We start from the raw sequence: 15,981 nt of genomic DNA on the forward strand, positions 1-15,981 counted from the left end.
TCTGAAAATTTAAAGAAAAAACATTCATAATTTTGCTCAAAAATAAACATTTTATCGAAAGAAACTTGGCAACTCTTGAATGTTCATACGGCGTTCTTCCTCAGACCTCAGCACGACAGTACCGTCATACTTCATTCTTCCATTGAAAAACTAGTCAACTCAATGTCTTTAAAACTTCCTTTGACTTTTCTCCATTATTTGCTGAATATTCCGCAGAAATTTCAAGGTACATAGTTGACTTATTTTCCCTCGAAAAAATAAAATAAGAGCAGAGGTTTTGAAACATTGCAATGGAGATACGGAGTTTTGCACTTTAGCCATCGATATTCCCTATTTTTAAAGAAAACAGAATTTTCACGATTTTAAAAAAAAATACTGAAATTAAGTTGAAACTGAGAAAAAGAGGTTCCATCTGTTATTCCTGCACACGGCTTAGTGTGGAAAATAAACTTTGACCACTTTTCACAAACTAAGTTTTTTTCTGATTTTTAGATTTGGGCAGGGGAAAGTAAACGACTGGTGGAAATCAAAAACATTCTTGACTCAATTTTTTCGAAAATATGGGCCGGTTCCTTTCTGATAAACTCTGTCCAAATGCGGTTTATATTGCTGTCTTTAAAACCGAATCCGCTGGATGAAACTGCAGGAACTTCCTGCCAAACTTCATTTTTTGCATGAAAAAATACTCGACCTTATATTCTAAAAACTATCCTGATTCTTGATTCTCCCTTTCTGTGAAAAATAAATGATGAGAGTCTCAAGCAATACTGCCGTGCTATGGAAAAATGCCGTATGAGCCCTCAGACGTTGCCAAGTTTCCTTTGATAAAAACCGAATTTACTGGAAAAATGTTGAAAAAATGTTTCCAAAATTTTCAGACAATTTTGTAGGTACGTAATTTAATATATCATATCTGAAAATTTCAAAGAAAAATATGCATGAATGTTGTCAAAAATACATGTTTTATCGAGGGAAATTTGGCAACTTTCGAATGTTCATACGGCGTTCTTCCTTAGCACAGCAGAATAGGTTTGGTTAGTTCCCCTTGATAAAATAAAGTCGAGGCGGAGATTTTGGAACACCGCAAACGAGTAATGCGTTCCTGCAGTTTCATCACCTAAATGCTGTAGGAATATCAGAAAGTTGCTTTGGTCTATGTTACGGGGTCGTTCATAAAATACGTGACGCTGAATGAGCAGGGATGCATTTCAGGTGCGTTTGGAGGATGGAAGGAGGGGGCTCAGAGCCCGTTACATAACGCTTCATGTATTTTTTTTTTTTTTTTTTTTTTTTTTTTATTTTTTTTTTTTACTAATTTTAAAGATGAATTTTTCTTTTCTGTGTCTTTTCATTTTGTTTTGTTATATTTCATTTTAATTTGTTTGGAATTGTTTTTTTTATCTTTGGTTGCATTATCCTCTTACATTATTCTTATAATTTTATGATTGAAAAATGCTTCGACGATATATTTTGCCTTAAGTCTCCCCCCCCCCCCTCCGACTCCACTTGGACAAGGAAATGCCAGCTTTTGGATGCTCAAGAAACCGATCCATAAGATGAAGTTGATTTAACCATGAAAGACTGCATTCTTAATTAAGGTGATTCGACGGTTGCCATTTTTTGTGTCAGAGCGGCGTGCAATATATCGCATTAATTCGTTCCATAATATTCAGCTACTTGTCATTTTTTTCGAATTTTGAAATCGCACTTCTGTTGTCATGAGACTAAAGAACTCATGTACCAAATTTGACAAAGATATTCAACGTAATAAGGCCATGGTTTTTTTAGGGGGAAAATATAGCATTCAATACTGATATTGAAACTGCACTCAAATGCGATAGATTTCCTCCGAAAAAAAAACCCTGCCTTTAATACGTTGAATTTCTTTGTCAAATTTGATACATGAATTCTTCAGTCTTATGACAGCAGAAGTGCGAAATCCAAAAAATTACAAGTAGCTGAAATTATGGAACGAATCGATGTGATAAATCGCACGTCGCCCTGACACAAAAAAATGGCGACCGTCTAATCACCTTGATTCCCATTTTTTTTCTTCAAGAATTGCCGTTGAGTAGTTTTCCATTTAAGAAATGAAGAATAGTAATTGCTCTCCATCAGGAGGACTTGCGAGACCGGGCGATTTTGTCGATTTCGAGAGGTTATCGTTTCAACGATAGTCGATCAATAGAATAGACAAAGGTACCATTCAGCTAGGTGATTTATGAAATTGATAGACACTTGATGGATAAAGAAGACAAAAGGGATATGAGGGGATCCTATTGGTGTACCTAGGTAAGCGGATGGTTGAAATGGACAAAGAGGGTAGATAATAGACTAACTAACGGCAACCTCCGGGAGACCCTATAGTTAGTCCAGCATTTTCTCCCTTGGTGTGCAAAAACCACTCGTTTCAACCAATAGGATAGCTCCATACTCCGTATATCTTCTTCGTCTATAGCTTTGTCTATCAATTTCAAAAATCAGCCTGCGGACTGATTATTGAAATTTATAGACAAAGCGATAGACAAAGAAGACATAGAGAGTAAGAAGCGATCCTATAGGTGGAAACAGGCCCGCCACATCCCATCTCGGGCCCTGGTACCAGTTTTAAGGTCCGGGCCCCAAGCACGGGGGGGCGGGGGGTCCGAGGGGCATCCCCCGAAAAATTTTTGAATTTATACGACTCATTGAACGCATTTTGAAGCTTCCATAAATAATTTTTCCATCAATTTCTGCGGAATAATTATGTTTTTTTTCCTACTTTCAGCACAAAATACTTGCGAATTGTTGCATTCAAAACATCTGGAAAATGTTTTTCTTCTTATTTTTTTTTTTTTTTGGGGGGGGGGGGCATATGATACTATTTTCAGTTCCAAGAGGGACAGGCCCCCCTGGACTCCCCATTCGTTTGTCTATGGCAAGGGAGTTAAGCCATGAGCCATTGAAGTCGAGGATGCCAAGACTGGAGACTCTGTGCATCTGACGACGGAAGAAAATGAAACGCACTTACTAAAAATATCCCTCTATTCTGAAAATCTTGAAAATAGATAGAAGTTTTCCAAGAAGTATACATCTTTGAAAATTTAAGAAGAATTCTGAAGTGCCTCAGCGTGTTTCTGAAAATCTATTCACCTATTGCGAAATTTTTACGGTAAATTTTTCACTTTATATTACGAAACAAGGGTTGCGTGTGAATTCGTAGTGGTTTTTCACAGGTAACACGGGCCCCCTCCGGGGCCCGGGCCCCGGTACCAGGGACCCAGTATCCCCCCCCTTGTGGCGGGCCTGGGTGGAAACGGGTGGCTCTTCTAGACTAAGGGAGAAAATGATGGACTAACTATCGGGTCTCTCGTGGGTTGCCGTTAGTTAGTCTATCACCCACGTCCTTTGTCCATTGCAACCACCCGCTTCCACCAATAGGATCCCTCCAAATCCCTTTTGTCTTCTTTGTCTATAGCTTTGTCTATCAATTTCAATAATCGACCCGCTGGTGGAGTGCAAAATCTCTACGATCCGATCCTTCGATCCTAAGACTGGAAGCTCACGGTGTGCACTGATTGGGAATGGTGTACACCGTGGCCCGTTGCTGCCGTGCTAAGGAAGAACGCCGTATGAACATTCGAGAGTTGCCAAATTTCCTTCTTTAAAACATGTATTTTTGACGAAATTCATGCATATTTTCCCTTGAAACTTTCAGAAATTTTAGATTAAATTGCGTAAAACATTGTGTGCAAATTTTGGAAACAAATATTCACAATTTTCTCAGTAAATTCGATTTTTATTGGAAGAAATTTGGCAACAACTGAAGGTTCATACGACGTTTTTCCTTAGCACTGCAGTGTGGTGGGTCCGGCACCGAGAAGTAAAGAATTTCCAACGATTGAGGCGCGCACAGACACGACGCGACGGTGAGACGACCGTATAATGAACGCGCAATGCGTGAAGTATTCCCGCAGTCTTGCAGGCGCTGATATGCGCTCAGCGCCGACCGCGGACCGTGTTCGGCGCGATCGGTTGCGTCGAAGACAGTTGAGTCAATACAGTTGAGTCAATACATCTGGGTCACCTGAGCTGAGATCGTGAGTGGAAATCACTGAAAAGCTGAAACTTAGGGAAAAAGGGAAAGCTGAGGCTCCAAAGGCTGACGAAAGAACTTATATCTCTGAAATAATCGATGTTATACAGTACTGATAAGGGTGATTTTACGATAAAAGGAATTGTTGTGTCACCGCTGGTTATAGACGACTTAGGGCAAAACATTTGAAAACCAAGTTGATAAATCAATAGGAATGATGTCCTTGGACTTATTTATGCTAAAAAGTTTGATAAATTATCATTGTATTTAATAGTATGAGACTTTAAACGCTGAAAATGTCCGGACGGTTACGCGTCGCCAACCCCGATTTTGAAGCAAAAGGGCTATCTGCGGTAATAAATCAGTACCGATCATGGGATCATGGAACATGCTCGTGGTTCAAATAGACGTTGATGTTCAAAAAAATTGTCATTTTAAACTAGAATGTTTATTCCTGAGTGAGCAAGTCATTTGAAAGAAGTGTGTTATATTTTAATAAAATACAACACTGTTTAAAATACGTATCAAATTCGTATTAAATATGGTATTACACGATACCGTATCTGATACTAGTGTTTTGGGTACTAGGGTGGTCGCAGAAATGGAAACTTATGTCAGCTACCATGGAAAGGTTACGGAAAGGTTTATAGCAAACCCATTGAGCGAGGTTTCTGCGCTGGCATTGCGGTGAGCTTTCTGTTCACTTTCCGCAGTACGGCCTCCCTCGGAACTTAGCACGGTCATATTGCCGCAAGGATACGGCATCCTACTCCCGACAACGTTGTTGCGGCAAGTGTGTGACAAGTCTCAGCAGCGACGATTCCGTGAGCAAATGTTCTATTTGGGCAGAGAGATAGTAAAAAAAAACTTATACCTAAATGGCAAGAGCATTCCTCAGCCACGACCACGACTCAGTGAAAGCACTTACGAATCGTCAAATTAAAGAATAGCAAGGCGTCAAAACGAAAATAGAAGGAATCCCGGTATCGAACACTGATTATGTGATGAATTCTTCGAGTTACCCGAGGCTTTTTCTCTGTCACCCTTTTAAACAATGTGGAGATCAATCATACATTTTAATAACCAGTGTTAATCGTTCAACTCGTAATTAGTCAAAGTTTCGAACCCTTAGGTAAGTTGCAAACCGCCCCCATTACCGACCGGTAGGGGACACCATTCCAACGCAACGGAAACATCGCCCTGATACACCTACACAAGCGCAGGCGGCTCTAAACACCTCAAAAACCTCGTATCTACACAGCAACTGTGGCGAGGCGTGAATGATCGAATGCCGATATTTCTCCACTTGCAGCTATGGTAAAGAATCGATTATCGCGGTGTTGGTCGCGAACACCCCGTCTATAGATCCTTTTCCGTAGGTTTGAACGGCAGGTCAATCGATATATCGCAAGGCACGCCGCGCCACTGCACCGTATCACCGTGTTGGTTGTGCGGTTTCTGTGCTCGGCGCTAATTGCGGGGGCGGGCGACCGCGGAGCCGCCGCCCTCCCCCCCCCCCCGCTCTCGTTGCCGATGCGAAATCGAAACAAATCATGCGTAGAAAAAGCGCCGGGCAACAAAAGCTTTGATTCAAATGCGGGAAGCTGCAATTATTCGCATAATTATGATTTAAATGAGCAATAATTACTTTGATGACAAACTTGAGACCCGGCTGCAGCGCGCGCGCGGGGGCTGCAGCGCGCGCGCGGGGGCTGCCTCGCTGCGCTAACCCCCCCCCCCCCCCCCAGTCCCTTCGCGGGACCGAAATCCCTTTTACACCCTCGTCCGGATCGGGTGCGCTCATCGGTACTCGGTCGCGGCGCGGTAACTAACCCACCGACAGCCACGTTGCCACATTTCCGGGTTAAAGGGGTTGTTTTTCCCAGGAGTCGTCATAGCTGCCACGGTAGAAAGAATGGATACCTCGATTGGAAGCTTCGACAATTTTGGAGGCGCCAACACGGAACAAACTGGATTGCTGATTTAACAAATAGATTGTGAAGTTAGGAGGGCATTTCAGAGTTTTTCGATGCGTTCATCGTGATTTTTGAGACAATATCTATAAGGAACAACTCTTATTTTTGCTCTAGCAAGAGTTTGCAACAGGTCCATTAGGGACTACGATTTCTGCTTCATCCGTAAAAACACGTATGTGCTAAGTGAAGTAATGATACATACGTTGTTTCTAAGCTGAGCCAGAAATTGTAGTATCCACAAGAAAGTCTCTTAGAGTCCAGACTCTTAAAAAAATTGACATGAAAAAATACTTTTGATGCAGTCAGATTTTTGCTTGGCTCGAGAGCCAGAGTTCTTAATGTAAGCGAATCCGCTTACCTTTTAATTTAACCAAAAACCCGATTGAATCAAGAGTATTTTTCCTTGTCAAATCTGTCAAGAGCCTGGACTCTAGATCCAAGCTACTTTTTTTTTCCCGGTGTTTTTCTTTATATGGGCGGAAGTATTTTTACAGATGAGCCAGGAATTGTAGTTCTTAGCAAAATTTTGTCCAGTTAGTCCGTTAATTCCCCTTCAATCTACAACATCCACCCGTTTCACCCAATAGAATCGCTTCATTTCCCCTTTATCCTCTTTGTCCAGCGCTTTGTCCATCGATTTCAATAATCAGCCCGCTAGCCAAGACCACCGTGTATTTTTCAGCGGAGTCTGGCAATAATGAGCGACATCGCCGGTCCAACACACAAACAAATTAATTATTAAAATGTTCCTCTCGGCGAGCGATGCGAGTTACGGGCGACTCGAAAGTTTCAAGTTCTCGGCTTTTGTGGTAACGGTAACTGTATACGTTACGCTGGGGCCGAGCTTTTCCGATCGAACCCAAGTTGGACCTCCACGCGCGTGAGCTCTGATACCCGTAAAAGCCCCAACAAGGTAGAGCTCTTGTGGAAGGAGGCACATACGGCTGAGGAGCGGAACGCGGTGCATCCGTTTGCTGCACTTCCCACACTCCCGCGTCGCCTGGAAAAAATAACTACACAACAAAACTTTCGATACTCGGGCCTCATCTAATCCGATAGAGGGAGTGCGGGAATGGGAGAGGGGCAGGGGAGATTCCCCCTGCCCTGAAATATACTTGGCCCAATCCCGAAAAATGTACCAGATGCGTTTCACAACGACGCGCCGTGAATCGAGTCAATAGGAGAGGTCGGACAAAATTCGAAAACTTCAAACGCTTAAAACTCAATTTATACGAAGCTTTGAGGTTCCAAAAGCAGTTTCATTGACTTCCTCGTGAAATTTGCTTCCAGAAACACCTCTTACAGTTTGAGATGTGAAGAAATAAACATCAAAATTTGCAGTTTTGGTTAAAATTTTAATGTCCGACCTCTCTAATTGACTCGACCTACAGTGCGATGGTGAAACTCGATGGTGAAAGTGCAGAAGTGCGTATCTCGGAAAACACGATTTTTCAGAGGAGTAAAAAACTGTCTACATTCCTCCTTATTGTCAGTAGAAGGGTAACAATTCTTGAGGATAGCAATAATAAGATGCTTTTTCAGACTTCATCAATATTTTGAATAATTTCTCGCGCTGTTAGAAAGTACGGCAGAAATGTCGAGATTCGCGTTTTCGGCACTAAGACTTCTTTATCACGAGATACGCATTTCTGCAATTAATGTTTTAAACCTATTGTTGGCGGATTTTGATCATTTAAAAACTGAAAAAAGGATTTCATGCTTACAATTCTTTATCAGAAGCTTTAGTTTGACCTCATACGGCCGGATCAAGCATTATATGATTGGAAACTGACATTAGATTACGAGATATGCATTTCTGCAATTAGCTATTTGAAGCTACTCTTGATCATTCAGATCAGAAATAGAATTTATTCAACCTTAAAACTTATTTAGAAGCTTCAGTCGATCCAATACACTAAATGAAGCATTGTTTGACCGGATTGACTCTAATAAAACTGACCGTTGTGATGAACCGCGTCAGTTCAATCAGTTCATGATTGCATTGGCCCAGAGAGTAAAAATGGACGCCGCGCGCTGCTAGTAGGTGGTAGATACCTATGAAGAAATGATACTGGAGGGCCCTCGAGTGATAATCCGCCTTCAATTACAAGCGTATGCAACATTAATTACAAGTAACAGTACCTAATCCCCCCCTTCCCTCGTCTATCGACCTATCACTAGCATTCACTGATATTATGCATGCTGGACTGCCTGATTTTCCACATTTATCCACATCAACTTTTCTTTTCGATAGATATAGAAAAGCATTGAAAACCAACACAGAACAGTTGATCAGCTAATGTGCGGTGTTGGCGGGAAACGCTGCTGAGGAACGCGCGTTGTGATTGGTTGTGCGTAAGGCGCGCCGAAAAATGAACAGGCCTGAACGAGATACGCATCCCTGCACTTGAGCCCGAGAAACGCGAAAAAAGTTCTACGGTTTTAGGTGACTTCGTCACCTTCCAGGCAAAGTATCACAAGCGCCATGCGACGTTTAAAAATTTCCGCCGCCATTTTATTTCTTTACTGAGAAATTGTTGGTTGAATCTGTTTGGAAATTTCACCAAATTTTATCGGCAGCACAAAGAAAATTCAGTGAAATTTTCGGACAGCTTCGTTGAACAATTTATCTGTAAAAAAATAAAATGGCGACGGAAATTTTTAAACGTCGCATGGCGCTTGTGATACTTTGCCTGGAAGGTGACGACTTCCCGATTTTTCTCACTTATAATCTCTTGCTGGCTGATAGACGACGTCTTCAACCGCACGTTTATGCAGCTAACTCAAAACTGTCAAAAATCGAGATACGCACTTCTGCACTTTCACCATCGAACTGCAAAAACGCGTAGGTACTCCTCGGTTGCGGTCTTTCGAAATCTATCCGCTACCATTTTATTATTTAATAGGAGACCGAACCAACGTCAAGGCTTGAAGCTTTCGCAGAATATTATTCATAGAGAGAAGGTATATCACTGAAATTTTCAAAAAATGACTGAAATTGAAGAAAAAAGGCCAAGAAGATTGTATTAAATTTGGAATAGATTCAGGCCCGCCACATCCCATCTCGGGCCCTGGTACCAGTTTTATGGCCCGGGCCCCAAGCACGGGGGTGGAGGGTCCGAGGGGCATCCCCCGAGAAATTTTTGAATTTGTAAATCTATTCGGACGCATTTTGAAGCTTCCAAGACGAAATTTTCCATCAATTTCTGCGGAATAATTACGCTTTTTTTTCTACTTTCAGCAAAAAATACTTGCGAATTCTTGCATTCAAAACATCTGGAAATTTTTTATTTTTTGGGGGGCGGCATATGATACTATTTTCAATTCTAAGGGGGCCAAGCCCCCCTGGACTCCCCCTTCGTTTGTCTATGGCAAGGGAGTTGGGCCACGAGCCATTGAAGTCGAGGATGCCCAGACTGGAGACTCTTAGCATCTGACGACGGGAGAAAATGAAACGCAGTTACTAAAAATATCCGTTTGTACTGAAAATCTTGAAAATAGATAGAAATTTTCCAAGAAGTAGGTATACTTCTTTAAAAATTTAAGAAGAATCCTACAGTGCCCCAGCGTGTTTTTGATTAGGTACCTTTTGCGAAATTTTTAGGGTAAATTTTTCACTTTTTCCTACGAAACAAAGGTTGCATGTGAATTCGTAGTGGTTTTTCAAAAGCAGCACGGGCCCCCTCCGGGGCCCGGGCCCCGGTACCAGGGACCCAGTATCCCCCCCCCCCTTGTGGCGGGCCTGAATAGATTACAAGAGAAGTCACACTTGGCAAAATACGCGAAAAAGGTGCAGACCACGCTTTGAGACTTGGTGACTTTTGGACGACTTGGTGATGTCACGGGTGGTGAGACAACACGACTACGCTGATTGGCTGGCTATAATCAGTGCAGTTATCAGCTGCATGCTGCATGTGCAGTCATTTCTTGTGATGATACGGGGGATGATAGGGTTGAAACCAGAGTTGGAGACGGAAAATGAACCAAATCCAGCCATCACTAATGACTAGTTGGAAAATGTACGACAAGTTGAAAGTTGGAGGAAAAAAAACAAGTCGTGGTGCTGAAGGCACACGCGACGATGACATTCGGTAGTTTTCCATGTAGAAAATAATAAAGTATGACAGAATGTCTGCAACGCTGTATACCGAGATGCGCATTTCCGTAGTTTCACCATCGATAACTTCCATTCATTGCAGTGGCGTGGCGTGAATTGCGATGTATCGATTTTTCTGCCATTTGAACCTATGGTAAAGAATCGATTATATTAAAGGTGTCCGCTGCGAACACCCTGTTTATCGATCCTTTTCCGTAGGTTTAAATGGCATTACAATCTATACATGAAACGGCGAGGGCCTAAAAAAAAAAAAATATAATAAAAAATAAGACGGAAGCCAAAAGAAAAGACTTAATGAAATTCCGAGGGACCATATGAAACGGCGAGGACCTCAAAAAAAAAAATAAATAAATAAAAATAAGAATAAGATCCAAGTCGACAGAGAAAATTTAGTGAAATTCCGAGGGACCAGCCGGTTTTAATTTATGAAAAGGCCAGAAACCGGCAAAGACCGTGACGTTAAGATGCGAAGAAATGACGAGAAAACTTGTAGAATGATTAATACTTTTGAATTTTAAATGAATAACACGTAAGCACTTGCAGAATGCAAAGACGCTCGCAACTAGCGTGAATTTAGAGCTTACGCTAGGATGTATTATTAATTGAAGACCATAGTAATGGTGCGAAAAAATGAGGAGATATTTAGGTGATTGATTAATGATTTGGAATTTTTAAATGTATAATTCAGAGATAGAAAGCTAATTTATGTGAGAAAAAATTTTAATCATAAGCATCAGGAAGAATGCTCGCAACTAACGTGAATTTCGAGCATACGCTAGGATTTTAAAAGAAATTGAAAACATAAGTATTAGGGATTTTTGCTAATACTCGCAACTGACGTGATTGCAAGCTAACGGTAGGATACCCAAATTTTAAGAAAGAAGTGAAGTCATAAGTACATGGAATAGACACATATACTCGCAACTAGCGTGAATTGCAACATACGCTAGGGTAAATATTTAATTAAGAGACTTGAAAAATGCGAAAAGGATAGAAAAAGGAAAGAGAGATTTTTAAAAGTGCTTGTGTCAAGCTTGTATGCAAATATCTAAGGGATAATTACATACAAGTTGTTAATGCTGAAAAGAAAAAATTTTATTAATGAAGCATCACTTGATAGCTTATTGAGCTATTTTGTCATAAGATATGACACTTTTCCAAGTCCTTGACTTGGTCTCAGAATTGCTCCGCTGGACTGGGGAGGATGTCCAATTGTCCACCTTGTAAAAAAAGGAAACCAAAAGGTTTGAGATGCGAACTCCAACTTCGTTCTTCGTGCTAGCAAGGCCAGAGAATTGCGTCTTCTTGATAAACCTTAGTGACCTTAGCATAAGGTATGAGCCGCCTGAGTTGATCCCAAACTTCGTTCTTTAAGCGGGCAAAGAGTCTCCGCTACTTGACAGGAACAGCGCCTTTCTTGATTATTTGCAATGTCCTTGATCCATGGTTAAAGCTGAGGGGGAGTCCTTATTCTTCGTAAAAGTCCAAGTCCGATTTCCAAAATGAGAGAGAGAGAGTCCAGTCCAAGTGAGTTCCAAGGGAGATCCGTCCAGTCCAGCAGGTGAGACCCAAGTGAAGGTAAGAGCCGGTTTCTGGGTACTCTATGACCGCGCAAGAGCAGGAACAAAGCTTTGAATTCGGCCGACCGATGACGCGCCGCTGGGCTGATTTGTGCTAACGGCGGAGTGAATAAACTGGTGTTTTTAATCTTGGATCTGGACTTTCTGCATTTTTAATCATTGTAATTGATAGCTCTCAACGAGCACTTCTTAGAAAATGTAACAGTTCCGTGGAAAATTGCGTGCGGAGAATAAGAGAAGCTCATCAAATGGTCACAATGAGCAGTTACACGCGGAACCTCGGGTACTTAAATACTGATATAAAGTAATTCAGGTGTATATGGAAAGGTTTTATGGTAGATTTGTGAAGAAGGTAGCTGTTAGAAGTGATTTAAATTAAAGGGAACGAAAGTGCCGTTCTCTGCATGCTAGTTTTAACGATGGTAAGTGCTGGCCAGGCGGGAGGGGAAGTGGAGCGGCGGGCTCTGCATGCAAGCACGCGCACGGTCAAGACTGGAATGATTTCATTGGCTCCTGGAATTTTGCTCGGCGGAGCTTCGACTACGCAGCGAGCCAATGAGGAGTGGTGTTCGCGCGGGAAATTCAAAAAAATGGTTTGTTCCCTCATTCATATTTCCCGCGCGTGACTAATCTTTGCGCGGGACGCGGATGTTAACTGAGAGCCAGTAAAAATGAAGGGAGGAGCTACATAGATAGTAGCGCGCTTAGTTATTGGTGCTCGCATAAATGCGGAAGCTGGTTTAATTTAATCCTGATTTTGTTTCGTAATTTTAGAAGAAGGACTCTGATTTTCTTTTCTTTGAGGGAGAAATAAAGCGGAGGTAAAATTTTGAGGTGCACTAATTTTTTATTTGGATCAATACAAATTTATTTAGGTTCTTTTTATTCGCCATAGTGAGCGAAGAAAACTCAAAACACTTGCGCGAAGAGAGCATTCAGTTAGCGGAGAAGGCGTTTTAGCTGCAAAGTGCTATACTAACCTTTCCTAGTTTTTAATTGACGTGATTTTTATTCGCCATGGTGAGCGAAAAAAAACCCTGAATAAACTTTCGCGAGAAAGATTCCAGGAAAAAAATGAGGGGCGGAAAAAAGGTGTTTCAACCTTTTCCCCAGTTTTAATTGACGTGATTTTTATTCGCCGTGGTGAGCGAAAAAAACCCTGAATAAACGTTCGCGAGAAAGTTTCCAGGAAAAAAGGAGGGGCGGAAAAAAGGTGTTTCAACCTTTTCCCCAGATTTAATTGACGTGATTTGTTTTATTCGCCATGGTGGGCGAAAAAACGGTGAAAAGTTTTTGTGAAGAGAGATTTCAGAAACAACGGAATCAATACTTCCTTCAGTAGGTTGTCTTTGACTTTATCCGCATAAACATACAGAAGAATAAACTTCTAAAATTGGTTTTTCTTTTCCACTGATTTTTACAATGCTTACCGTGGCGATTTGTGAATGTAGAATTAAGAAAAACTTAGATTCCAGTTTCTATTAAAGCTAGGAAGTCGGGCGGTCAGACAACTCATGAGTACCGAGTCGTCGTGCACCTGCTGTACAGTCAGAGTCAGAGCTCTAGAGATAAAACGACTTCGCGGCTTCTCTGACAGAGCGCGGCCGCGGCGCGGCTGCTTGATTCGCCGTAATGCCTACAGGATTCGCTAGTGCTAGTGGTGCAGCGACCTGCCGTCAACTCATTAGTGAGTCGTCGTGCACATGCGGTTTCTGGACAGAACTTTTTTTTCTTTCTTTTTACTGGTGCGGCGGCAACAATACTTCGCAAAGCACGCCACGGCATTGAGGCTTTAGTGCGAAACCATGCATATCCAATGCGGTATTGAAAATGTCTTCGAATCTCATTTTCTCTTGGGCTAATTCCTGCTAAACGGTTTTCTGCTAAACAGAGCTAACTGGATTTTGAGAAATAACCAAAAAATGAGCGCGTCCTATATCGACAGTGTAGGTCGGCAATCACATAACTCGGTTTGCGACGTCGCAGACTTCCTATCGTGCTTGATTTTTAGAACGGAGAACTAGGTATTCAACAGCAATTCTTTGAAAATGTCGTGATTTTTCTTTTTTATGCGAAGAAAATTCTGCAGAAATTTCAAGAGATGATATCAATGTGTTCTCTTCTAAAAAAAATAGCATAGAGGCGGAGATTTTCAGACACCGCAAACGAGTTATGAGATTGCCGACTTACACCGTCGATATACTTCGGAAGCGCGAGGCAACTATTCGACCACCCGAGCGTGGCACAGTATCACTCGAAATTGAAGGCGACCTTAACGCACCGACTCGTTAGACCAATTCCTGCAACGGCTAAAGGCGCTGACTTTTAAAGATGATAAATTTTTACACATTATTCTGCTAATAGAGAAGGAACGCCCTTGCTTTGTTGTTCTTCCAATAGAGAAGAGAGTCTCCCCAAGAATATGTAGTTCTTTTCATTAATCCTAGAGCGGAATTTTCCAAAACGAGGATTAATGTTTTTTTGTGAAGATTATATCATAAGACTTTCTTAAAAAATGCAAATTGTCATGAGTTTTATCTATCAATTCATGAGTTTTTTTTCATCCTAACCCCGGAACATCATTTGAAACATTTCACGGCTGTATTTTCATTCTAGATTGAATCAACTCATGTGCATGTCGATGGCTACAGTGCGGCACCACCTATCTCCATTGTAGTGTTTCAAAATTTCCGCTCCTATTTTATTTTTTCATAAAGAAATCTGTAAATTTCAAGGCTTGAAATTTTTACAGAACATTCTGCTAATAGAGAAGGATGTCCAGGAAGTTTTCAATTAATTGCATAGATTAGTTTTCCGAGGAAAAAATGAAGTATGACAGGAAATCTGCAACATCGCAAATGGAGACACCTTGTTTTGCACTTCGGCCATCGATACTAACTTTTTTAAAACTAGAGAAGCATTTATTTATTATGTATTTCGAGCTGTTGCAGATTTATCTTTGAGTTTCACACTTTTAAAAGACCTTTTAAGGTCAATATCGCATACAATTTTTAACGATTGTTCTGTTTTCAATATTCTCTAAAAAAATCATGAAAAAATATCAGGCAATTATTGCACAAAAAAATAAAAAACGAGCTGACTCTTATTCTTGGAATACATGTCTTTTTTACTTCATCCTAGACATGTAGCGTATGGAATTTTCAAACATGATGTCTAGAGTTCTTGACTATGCTCATTCCCTGATGAGGTATCAAAGTTTTCTCCCACTTTGCCGAGATTTTCCCAGGGAATGATTATACAACTATCCGGGGTTCCAGATATGAATATCGATTTATATTTTCATCTTTAAGCCGATTCTTTAATTCCAAAAAAGGTTCCCGATGTTTATATTGAAACTTCTCAATTTGACGGTTTAAGAAGTCAATAATTGCAGCACAGGTGCGATAATGTAAACTTTAATACCGATAAACGTACTTAAAATTTCCTTACCGAAATTTATTTTTATTATACTTGAACAAACTCATTATTACTTTCACTAATGTTGATTAATGATTGGAGAGAGTTCAGATGAAGTTAAGGAGAGACATTAGTATCTGAACATTAGAAGAGATTTCCGGTTTTGGAAACACATTCCCTAACTTGTCCCCTAAGACATTCTTGTCCTTGAAGAATCCCGGGGTTCAACACTATCATGCAGACTCAGGAATACAGAGAAGTTGGGAAGTTTTGTCCCTTTATCTCTCAGACCAATGGTTTACGAGATATGCGCATTTTCTGGCTGAAAAAAACATCCACTCTTCATCATGATGAAAAATCGACCAGCACCAAAATTTTAAAATGTAACTTGGCCCTGTGGGGGGTGCAAAAGTAGTCACAGGAAAATAGAGGAGCTGGAAAATTTTGTCCGTTTTGCTGTTTGACAAACGATTTATTCGCATTTTCTGCTTGAAAAAAACATCCACTTTTCATCATGTTGAAGAATCAACCAGTACCAAAATTTTGAAAATTGAATTGGAGCCTAGAGGGCCCCAGACCTTATGGATCTATGAAAGCGGGCAAAGTAGTCTTGAAACTTTGGAAGAAGAGATTCCCAGTTTCTGTAACAGATTCTCTGATTTTCTCTGAAATTTATTTCATTCCCAGATTTTCCCGTTTTAGACATCAAGTTTACAAAGGAGGTACCTAGATCGATTGGATGATTTTTTAAAAAATTTTCTTTCCCAGTTTCATAATAACTGATTTCTTCATTATTTTGATGACTGTGCATGGTAG

The sequence above is a fragment of the Bemisia tabaci genome, chromosome 6 (genome assembly GCF_918797505.1).
Source record: "Bemisia tabaci chromosome 6, PGI_BMITA_v3".
Lineage (NCBI taxonomy): Eukaryota > Metazoa > Arthropoda > Insecta > Hemiptera > Aleyrodidae > Bemisia > Bemisia tabaci.